The sequence below is a fragment of the Trachymyrmex septentrionalis genome, unplaced genomic scaffold, assembly GCF_001594115.1.
Source record: "Trachymyrmex septentrionalis isolate Tsep2-gDNA-1 unplaced genomic scaffold, Tsep1.0 scaffold126, whole genome shotgun sequence".
Lineage (NCBI taxonomy): Eukaryota > Metazoa > Arthropoda > Insecta > Hymenoptera > Formicidae > Trachymyrmex > Trachymyrmex septentrionalis.
Genome location: NW_017304395.1, coordinates 1,950,353 through 1,962,569, shown reverse-complemented (window position 1 = coordinate 1,962,569; position 12,217 = coordinate 1,950,353). Strand labels below are relative to the sequence as shown.

The 12,217-nt window shown below is 35.3% G+C and overlaps 1 pseudogene; it reads left to right on the top strand.

Annotated features, from left to right (window-relative positions):
* Positions 1–726: 726 nt before the first annotated feature.
* On the top strand, positions 727–1,161 carry LOC108755708 (annotated as a pseudogene).
* Positions 1,162–12,217: the final 11,056 nt, after the last annotated feature.

Below are 12,217 nucleotides of genomic sequence, written 5' to 3'. Positions count from 1 at the left end.
GTGGACATACTTTTTGAGAGGGTTTTATGTCGGGGTTTATGTCTGATTACATACCTACTTGGACTCCGTGGACAGCCTTCCTGACAGCCAGTTGGCTTTCGGAAGGGCCGCTTGACGATTGACGTAGTCTGGCATCTGAGGGAGTGGGTGGATGGCGAGCGTAGCGGGGGGCGGTGTTGGCGGTGTCTCTAGACATCGCCAATGCCTTTAACTCCCTTCCGTGGCCTGTGATCCTCTCGGCTCTGGAGACTAAGGAGGTCCTATCTCAGGTGGATGCTGGACGATTACCTGTGCGACAAGTCGCTATGTTATGTCGATCGCGATGACTCTCTCACGAAGGCACTTATGACGTATGACGTTCCGCAGGGCTCGGTCTTGGAATACAACTCTGTATTGAGGTTGAGGCTGCCAGTGGGCTGTTCTATCATGCTACGCCGCTGACACCCTTATTGTGGTGATCTTATCGGACGTTTGAGAAGGCTTTGGTTAGCGCGGAAATGGAAGTGGCTGTAGTTGTTCGAGCTATCTAAACTAGGCTTAACAGTGTTAGTTGATAAAATGGAAATGGTCACCTTTATGGCCAACGAGCCCCCGAAGGTGTCCCTTTGAGTGAGGGGTGGGGCAGTGGTCTCGGTGGAGTCTACCTTGAAATACTTGGGATAAGTCCTGGATTCGAGATGAACTTTTCGGAATCACTTTCGCTTTCTCCTACCTAAAACGTGGAGGATGGCGGCAGCTATTGGCAGGCTTACAGTCAATATCGGTAGACCGCGAGAGGGCAGGCGTCGTGTCTACGCCTCGGTTGGTGGTCCTATACGGGACGCCGATATGTTCAAACCGTTCTCCGTGGCTGGAGACCGACGCCTGTGTCGTCTGGTGGAGCAACTCCAGGCTGTCGCTCAGGATGATAAGAGCCTACTGCACCGTCTCCCATGAGGCTGCGGCCATCCTGACAAAATCAGTGTCGTTCAGGTTCGTGAAGAATCGCCTGAGACGTACGTTTACATACGAGAGAGATCATCTGTAGAGACGGATTTATTGTGCCGAGGGCTCAGGACCTTATTTGGAAGGTGGAATTCCACCGCTCCGTGGAAAGATATAGGAATTATTTGGTTAGCCTCCCTCCGAAGGCTCCTGGTACGGCAGTCAGACAAGCCCTGACCGACCGCAAAGGCGACTGGGTGGCTCATGCACATGGAGGCCTCACGTACCGCTCTCAGATTATCACGATCATAGGTGTTTTGAAGCCTACCTGTACGAAATAGGACGCTCCGATTCGCCAGTGTGCATCTATTGTAAGGGGACGAGGGTCAATACGGCTGTCCACACATTGTTGTTTTGTCCCTCTTGGAAGGACCGGCATGTGGCGCTGTTCGACGTCTTAGGGATTTCTGCAAGGCCGTGATGAGAAGAAACGAGCAGGCGAAACGTTGGGCTTTGGAGAGGCAGTGGGTGATGCTCGCCTCTGTCTCTTTGGAATCCGATGGCTGAATAGCGGAGACATGTAAATAAGATACATAGTTAGGTATAAGTCTAGTTTTTAGGTTAAGATACTGGATAGCGGATACGGGAGCTCATGCTCCGTGACTTGGAAGTACTCTGATGCTTGGTAGGCGATTCCGGGCTGCAATTAGTCTTGCGGTGGTGCTGATATAGGGGGAGTTTTTTTTAGTGAAGTAGGCGATGATGGTCCGTTATTTTTCCCTATGGGGGGGAATGCGGACCCATCGAATCCTACACACCAACGGGACTGATCTCTAGGCGTCTTCCCGTCATCTGGTTAGGTTCTCCTTTTGAAAGCACTCCAGATGATGGGCTTTTCTCCTTCTCTCGCAAACAAAAAAAAAGGTTTAGGGTATTATATACTCATTTACATCACGTGATCAATCGCAACATGATCATTTGCATCGCGTGGTCAAATGGAACGTCGTCATTTGCAACATGATCATTTGCAACGTGACCATTTGCAACGTGGTCAATCTCAACGTGGTCAATTGAGACGATGGTCGAATGAAACGTGGTCAAATGTAACAGATGTTATACTCTATTTATATTATGATTATATAATTTTAGTTTATATATAATACAATCAGGTTATGAAATTATTACATTGTTTCGTTATTTATATATTATAAAAAACGACAATATAACGGCATTCATTGCATGTTATATAACAATTGTTCGGTTGATATTATATTAATATTATAAAATTTAAATTATGTTTCTAACGTCGCGGTCTCTATCCGCGACATCGCGAAGCTCGGGGCTAGTCGAGTTTCGAGATGTCGAGCGCGACAAAGCGTAACTCGCATAACACGCGTTGTACTTGAACCACGAAAATTTACGGATAAATGAGTATTATTTGTGCTATAGAAGAATATTACTAGTAAAATCGCTTGCATTATAAATTATCAGTGCATACTAAAAGCTGTTCCATAGAATTAGTGAAGTTAAATATAAAAGTGGTATTGTTGAGTTTAGCCTTCACACCTCCGATATTGGTTAAATTCATTCGACACGTTTTTCCACCAAATGAACGAATTTGGTAAATATAGTGTCGCTTTGCCCCATAATGGACCGAGATATTAATAGTTACAATGAAGATTTCATCATATTTAGGTTAGAAAATCTGTGACATCGATGACATGGAGATAGACATGAGAACATGTATTTAAGTGAGGTTATAATAAGTATTATTTGCTTTAATATTATACAAATTCTTTGTTTATACAAATTTTTGCAGAAAAATAAATTTTCTGCTTTAAAAACACAATTTTTCTGCTTTAAAAATACAAATTTTTTGTTTTAAAAACGCTAGTAGCAAACTGTTTCTTGCGGAAATAGATTTTGAGCAGGACTTACTACCAATTTTTGATTACAGAAAGGCAATAAATTGTGCCCAGAGTTTGTATTATCTGACATTGTCAATAAATTGCTGTCAGAAATATGACAAAGTCTGCTAGATATGTTTTGCTAGCAGATTGGTAGCAGAAAATGAACAAAGTCCTGCATAACAGCAGATTGAGAGCAGAACCTGAAGCAAACTTTGCTCGATTTCTGCAACCAATTCAATTTGCTGGCATAGCTTGTCAGCAGGCTTTATGGATAAATCCATAGCTAAAGGCAGACACAGATGGTTATAGTTTCGTAAACAAAATCTAATCGAGTTTGCTGCCAATTTGCCCTCAAATTGGTTAATGTTTTGCTATCAGGAAACATATATAATTATTTTCTATATAGTTTTTATTATTATTTCTATATAGTTTTTATTTTTACAGTAGAGAATTTGTTTTAATTAAGGATATTTGTTTGCTTTAAAAACAAATTCTCTGTTTCAAAAATCAATTTTCTACTAAAATCAAAAATTATATAAAAAATAATTTGTATTTTAAAGTAAAGAATTTGTGTTTTTGAAACAGAATTTATTTTAAGTAGAAAATTTGTATTTAAAACAGAGTCTGACAGAATTTGTACTCTCAATGCCATCGATATGACAGATTTCCTCACCTGAATATCTGTTAACTTCAACAATTAGTACCTCGGTTTACAGAACAGAGTAACACATTTTTTTCCCAGATTCATTTTTTTCATACAAAAACATGTTGAATGAATCTAATTTTATCAACATCGGAATTGAAAAGGCTAAACTCAATAATTATAAAAGTATGATATATGAATATTACGATTAAATATTGTACTTCGAATATTTAGTATATATAATAATAATATTTACAAATATACTAGTAATAATATTTATAAATATACATATATTTACGTGCAAATGAAGTTTATAAATAAATGAATTAAAATTAATTAATACATATGTCTTTTATATCCACGCAAAAACAATTTTCAGGGAATATACAATATTTTGCACATACTAATTCCAGAGATGATCTTTGAATTAATTCTAAATGAAAGCAAATTGTTCCGTTTAGTTTCACTTTAGAATTAATTCCAAGAGCTTTCCTGGGAATAGTATGTGCAGAAAGCATTAAATTAAGCTAGGATAATGTGTAGCAACATAACAGTCACATTCTAGGTTTATAACAATAACGTAGCAAATTATAAAACTATTATATAACTATTATATAACATTTTAAATTACATGTTATTGTATATTTATATTATATAGTTGCAATGATTCGTGAGTGGGAAATTACTATTAATGTAGACGTAGAATGTTATGCACGTTATCTGTTATATTCCGTTATATGGAAGTAATATAATAGTTATATATTTATGTTTGCTGAATGTTAATTTTGCTGAAGAAATATATTCTATACAAGTAGTTACATATTTTATATGTAAAACACATATTTTATGTTATTTTCTCTTTGTAACAGTAAATATCCGATAAATCTATATATTGCACATGTTAAATATCACAGAGGCATAAATCACATCGCCTAAATTAAAAATGTAAAAATGACATCTAATTTTAGTTAAATTTAACTTTATAAATATGCCAATTTAACGTAAAATTTGTTTTTAAATTGTATCAAGATATTACATTTCTTATGTTAATTTTTTATATAATATTTGTGTTACTTTCTAATATATTCATCTTGTGTTAAATTAACACAAAAATCTGAGTGGACTGTGTTGGAACATGTAAAATGTGTTAATACAAAATTTTTTACTGTATAGTATATATAAGAATTGGAAAGGATACGAGCAGTAGGAGTCAAGCGCAGAAGACGTCGCGCAAATAATATATCTATGAAGTGTGAAACTTCTTTATAAACTAAAACGCGACGTCTTCTGCGCTTGACTCCTGCTGCCCGTATCCTTTCTAGTTCTTTGATTTATAAGAAGTCTTGATTAGTTTGATTTGTAATACGGATTTATAGTATATATATATGTAATGTATATTACAATTATATCGAGTAAAATTTTCCTCGGAGAGGGCATTTTGGAATGTAGCTCTAATATATAACATCATTTGATGTATAGACGCGTCGAATGCTTGAGCCTAATTTCATCAAAATCAGAAATGCAGGGGCTTATCTTAAGGTTTATCAAGAAAAACAATTCTATATATCAGTTCTATACATATTTTTTATTGAGAAAGAATAATAAAAAAATGAATGAATATTATAAGAAATTGTATAAAATCTCATGGAAACAGCGTTTTCACTATTTTATGTAAAAATTTGGGCATACAAGTTACGTCCACATACAGAGGTCAGCGATACGTCTTTTTAACATAATGTAACATAAACGTACTATTTTAATATTTAAAATCACGTCATAATTACGTCCCATTTAAATCACGTCATATGACGTCACGTACATGTCTTTTTCACGTCATTTTGACGTTTTATTAGTTGGATAAGCTTGAAAAATTTGTTGTATGATAAAAACGAATAAAATGGTGGCCTTAAGCCTTGTGTCTATGATGCTAGAAATCGGTCCGAGATTTCAAGAGAAAGAATTAACAAATCACATTTAAATAATTTTTGTCACATGACCAATACGATTGTTCAATTTTTTCTTTATCCTAAGTCTTGGGCCGATTTCTAGCATCATGGACACAAACATGGTGGAAGAAGACTTTTGGACACAAAGCTCGGACACACTTGTTTTTGTTTGAAAATTATTCATTGCTTTTTCAGTAGATGTTTATAATCTAACAGAACATGATATTATACAGATATTTTGTACTTCTACAGTACAGAATGTACGATGATCATATACGTAGGCTGCTGGAAAAGTTTCTACAATCTAGTCACTTCCAGTGGCATCAACGTTCTCTACTATCATATCCGTAAAATTAGACGTTTTTAACCTATAATTCAATTGACAGTTTGTGCCCAAGCCAATTAGTTTTGTTTGCATAGTATTTTAAAAGAAATTATTTTGTAAGAAAATGGAAATTTCGCGTGAAAATTTTCGGGCAATGATTTTTTACGATTACAAATGTAATCTAACTCTGAAACAATGCATCGATCGACTTCATTTAGGGATGAAGCACCATCCAATAGGACTGTTTATAATTGTTTTGCCGAATTCCAGCGTGGACGTACCTTTCTTAGTGATGAATTCCGTGAAGGTCGTCCATCCACGTTTGTTGTTGCCACTAATATTAATGCTGTGCGTGAAATGATTGAGCGAGACCGGCATATAACATACCGCGAGATTCAGGCATCCTTAGGTATTGACATGAAAGCAATACATACGATTTTGCATGATTACTTGAGCGTACGGAAACTTTGCAGTCGTTGGATCCCACACAATTTGACCGAAGCTCAAAAACAGGCTCCTATTTAATGGAGCAGAGAAATGCTCAAGAAATTCAACCGAGATCAGTCAAATTTGGTCTACAACATTGTTACTGGGGACGAAACATGGATCTATTCATATGAGCCCGAAGTAAACAACATCCACTGTTTGGATATTTCAAAATGAACCGAAACCAACAAAAGTTGTTCGTTCACGCAGTGCTGCCAAGCAAATGATTGCTTGTTTCTTCGGTTATATCGGACATGTGACAATCGTGGCTTTAGAGGATCGAAGGACTGTAAATACTGATTGGTATACAACAATTTGTTTGTCAGAAGTCATAAATGAATTGCGTAGAACAAACCAAAATCGTCGTATCATCCTTCATCATGACAACGCCAGCTGTCACACAGCACGTCAAACCGTTGATTTTTTATCCAGTAATAATGTCGAATTGATGACTCATTATCCGTATTCACCTGATTTATTACCTAATGATTTCTTTTTGTTCCCAAAAATTAAAAATAAGATGCGTGGTGAGCGATTTGAGTCGCCTGAAGCAGCTGTTGAAACATTTCGTACACTGATTTCTGAGGTTACAGCCTTAAAGTGGAAAAAATGCTTCGAAAATTGGTTTAAGCGTATGCAAAAATGTATCGATCTTAAAGGCGAATATTTCGAAAAACAATAAAGCCATTTATCGAATTTTACATGTTTTTTTCATATTGTTTGCAGAAACTTTTCTAGCAGCCTACGTATAATATAGATGATCTAATAGAGACTCAGAATAATCATATAAAATCTTAATAGAATATTATCTATTGAATATCCTCAAAATATGTACAATATATAATAATAACTAAACTTCGCTACACACTTTCTTAGCTCACACTTGTAAGAAATTTAGAGGAAAGAGGCATAACAAGAAAGCTATCAGCGTCAGAGATGTGTGGCTTGATGGCAAGACGGAAATCTACCAATATGGAGGAGACCAGGCCTCGGTTCGAATCCCGGAGCGCCCAGATATTTTTTTCGTGTTATCGCTCATTCTCGCACTAAATGTATATACTTACATATCTACTTAGAATATCTTTGTAATATTCTTGCGATATATTCCAGGTAAACATTTATTGCATATTTTCAAAACATTTTCAGAATATAAGCCAGGCTAAGTTTTATAGCGTGTTCCTAAGATCGATCTCTTTCAAAAGTGTCTTATAATAAGTATAACAGATTAGAGATATGAATTCGGCTCTATATACAAATACATACACACAAAACGTTTTTATTTTTCACGTTTTGCTCTAGGGAAAAAGTTACATAATTGTTCACCTCCAGAGTCAAATTCGACATTTGCGACAACGGATAATTTAATTTAGTCCACATTGCTGTTAAATCAAAATTGCTGCCGAGTAATTTGACACAGTAGTTGAGCGATCGGTCAGTTTAATTTCGAAACCCTTTGACTCATCCTTGACTTGCTTTCGAAATTATGTGTCTTCCGACTTTGCCGAGCAGACACGGAGTATGTAGTCACGGTTTAGTTGGCAATTAGAACCGCATCTTGCAATTTAGGTATTTGATTATACGGAATGGATGTGCCTTGTATAAGTGTGACGTTGACGCATAACGCATGCCTAGACATTCTTTTTCATTATCGCTGAATCATTTTGGTCCAAAGATAGAAATTTTGTGCTCGACGTATTTCTCTAAGCGAGACGATAATCATGTCAATGAGGTAAGAACGGAAAGGGGACGCGATCGAGTTGTGTAACCGGTCACTTTGTGAGGCATACTATTTTTCGCAAAGAAGTTGTCACGCCTGTTTGTATCAATAAATGGTTTTTGTTGGGATGTCGATCGGATTAACGTACGCTCAACAAATACATCCGACAAATACACGGAGAGAATTTTTTTTTAAATTTACCCTGAAAATATGGTAGTTGTGGTACGATACAATATTTTAACAATTTTTACCATTCACTTCAGTAAAATTAATCAAACTTATTTTATACTTTATTGTAGTTGTGTTAATGAATGAGAGAAATTTACATTAAAATTCTTTGAAATACAATGTTATCCTACGACTATCATATTTTCAGAGTAAACTCTAAGAAAAAATTTTCTCCGTGTATATTAAATTTTAAAAAATATTGAGTTTTCTTGTATTTTAATTATCGATTTTTTATTAAAATACATTTATCCAATGATGAAATCTTGTGAAAAAGATCAAAGATTCACACATATCTTGTCATCTGTGTTCTGTTCAGGAGCATAGTTAATGAGTCGTCCCGTAAAATTACGAGCATGGGACCGGAACCATCTTTAAAATCAATGAAATGTTTATTTAATGTATAGAGATTCAGGACTCTACGAAGCGAGGCGATTGCCATGCGTGCACGGTTCTTTTTTCTATCATCCTGTATTATTTTTCTGTCGCATCCAAGAGATTCCCTGTCCAACGTTCCCTGTCCAGTGTTTTACTTTTTTCATATTTATGAGAGATACATTCTTTCGAGAGAAACGACAAATGCGCGCGCGCGACAAAACCGGATGCAGTGCGCACGCGGAATTCAAAAGATACAACATTTTTATGCTTTCATTTATAGTATATCAGATGAGGAGAGATTTTCTCCTCATATAATTTCAAATAATCGGTATTTTTTGCATTCGGTTATCATTCTTTTTTTAATTTCTTTTTAAAAATAGATCTGGAGAGAGATCAGGAAGCATAAACTACAGTTAAGGTAAGTCAGTATCAGTGAAACCGGCTTATACAGAAATAAATCGTGCTAATCAGTCTACTAAGCTCTAATCCTACGTAACTTTTTTAATTCTAATTTCTTGAAATGCCAATACACTTATCGATTTTGTCACTCTTGCTTGACAAGTAAATAAATTTGCTATTTGAATGGTAAGAAAACTGGATCATTCATGAACAAATTGCTAGAGTCGTTCGTGCATTATTATTGCTTTCGTGTGTATTTCTTGAGTTTCATTCAATTATATTTATAGATCAATATCTATTATAACTGTATCCCATATTCTGGACCGACATAACACGATATTTTATCAATCTCGATTTAAGATCTGTTTACTGTGGCTAAACTAGTATACACTTTTGGAACTTAAAATGAGAAAGATATATATTCGATATTTATTGAAAGCGAGAAAAAAAGTTTTAGTGCAGTCTAGTGCAGGAACAGAAAACAAATCATTGGACTGGCGCATGACTACATAATGCACGTATCAATTCATCGTTTTATCGGTGCTTAATTAGCAGTTAGTAGCCGCGCCTCGAGCGGGAAACCGTAAATGCATGGATCGCAAAATGTTTTACGCACCATGCCATATTAACCATAAGTCCATAGGAAGATATGTTTTACGATGAAGAAAATTCATGGTTACAGATGAGTATGGTTAACAAATGTCTGATTTCAGATCCTTTGCGACGCATTGCATCAACAAAATCAATGACATAAAATTTTCCAGCATTAATTATTCTAAATCTGTAAAGGCGACGTTTATTGGAGCGTTAAGCCAGCAACTTATTATACTTTTCTTGTTTGATTGCTAAATTAGAATCTTGCTACCATATTGGTACTGACAATGCCAGCATCGCAGCCAATACGGTGGCAAGAATTTAATCCAACTAGCAATCCAGCAAGAAAACAAGCATCGTGTGCCACCGGCATTTCGACGAAACGTTCACTTCTATCAACTTAATTAAGATTTCTTCGAGTAATAACTCTGCATCTCTTCGAGTATTAACTCTGTAATCTCAAAGTATATCTACATGATTAGATACTTTTCCTTAGCCCATTTATTAATATGTTTCTCATTGAATTAAGCTAATTTCCAATACCAAAACAGGATAACAAGTTATGATAACGTCAAAATGACATTAAAATGAATCGGAAATAATAAAAAATAACTCTTAATGATCATTTTAAAGTTATTTTGACATCATTTTGGAAAATACCCCTGGAAAATTAAAAAAATTCTCTCACAGCAAAAAACGGTTTGGCCCTTCTTTTGCACAGAGATACGAGGGTCGTTCGAAAAGTCCGTGCAAAGTCACTGCTGATGGCACTACTGGCGCGTATCAAGGTTAGATTTAGTTAGTAGCATCTCTTGGAGGAACACACATCAAGTTACAGCCAGATCGGTCTATTTGTTTGTGTTTGGCATTCATTTGAATCGAGGAAGTCGAGTGATTTTCAATAACGCACCAGCTCACACCTCAGCAGTTGTGGTCGCACAATTAATGGAATTAGGGTTCCAACACGTCTCACATCCCCCCCTACTCTCCAGACTTGGCTCCCTCGGACTACTATTTGTTCCCCAATATGAAGAAATGGCTGGCGGGAAAAAGATTTTATGGAAACGAGGACGTGATTGCAGAAACAAACCCCCCTCGACTAACTAAATCTAACCTTGATACGCGCCAGTAGTGCCATCAGCAGTGACTTTGCACGGACTTTTCGAACGACCCTCGTACATACATCTGCATGCCAGTTAATAAATAAAAACTATCTTGATCGAATACATGCGGAAGGCACTTGCATGCCAGACAAGAATTTATTTAATTTTCCAGAGATAGTTTTTCACTCTTAAGGGTGTCTTTCGACGCATGTACTCGTATTCGATCGGGGTGATTCTTATTTGTTGTCTGGCATGCAGAAGTATCTCTGCGCAAAAGAAGAAATGGGCCAAATCATTTTAAAGAATCGCTCCAAGAACATTCCAAACTTCATTCAGCTGAAAAAAAAGTTTATATAAATATATATCCGCAAATTCACTGTTACTGAGATATAGCTCAAAATATTTATTAATAGGGGAAAAGAGTAACATTTATTATATAATAATATTTTCAATTTTCACGTTCTTTCCCCTTCTTTTTCATTTTCTTAATACACACTGGTACTTGTTCTGTGTTCTTATTGTTGTTTGAATTTTTTAAACACAATGATTTCCTTCTGGTGGTGATGAACAGTTTTTCCAATTGTGATGCAAATTGTGAACTTTATTGCAATTGGAATACTTCGGACTTCTAGTTCTCATATATGTATTAAGTTTTGGACTAACTAACGTTCTATCAACTTGTGTAAGTCGATACGACAACTTATTGATGTATACAGTTGCAATGAAGTTTTTATTTGTCAAAATATATCATCTAGAATGATATTGGAAAAATTGAAATAATTTGGATACTGTGAAGATTGAAAGACCTATAGAATTGTTTAATTGCAAATGAATTTTTTACGACATTAAAGATGACTCGATAAAGATCGAAACGTTTTTATTTTATATGTATTTGATTTTGATGAATTTTAATTGTTAACAAATATTATCCTGTTACGACTTATAACCTTTTATTAGAATTTTTTAATTATTTGAGTCTTAGTTTATATTATTATTTTATATTATTATTTTTTTCAATTTTAACAATTATAATAAATGTTCAAAATGTCTCATTTGATTCAATACATGCTTAGGTACGTCGTATTATGGACTGTTACTTTTTCAAAGATCCCAGAACAATTGCGAATGGTATCACAAAGCATTAAAAATACGTTGTCGTAATATATCTTCATTAGCGATTATATCTTCATAAATTAAAAACTTTAAGTATTCCCACAGATATAAATAGAGGATTTAGATCGGAGGATAGTGAGGATCATGTACAAGGACACGTTAACAAAATTTGCGCCTAAGGGCTTGTGATCTCTAAGCGCTTCTCTCAGAAATGTCTACTTCCATGATTTTCTGATGATTTTTTTTTGGAGTGATAATGTTGCAATTTTCCATGACAGAACCAGTGGTGTTGATGTTACAAAGACCACTTTTCAAAAGTAACGTATAATAATATCGACTTCTTTTTTAAAACGGTTATCCAAACTTTTTATTAATGACCATTTGTCATGAACTACAATATTGCTACGTCGACGTATCGATTTGACATCGATTTCATGTGTTCTTACAAATAATG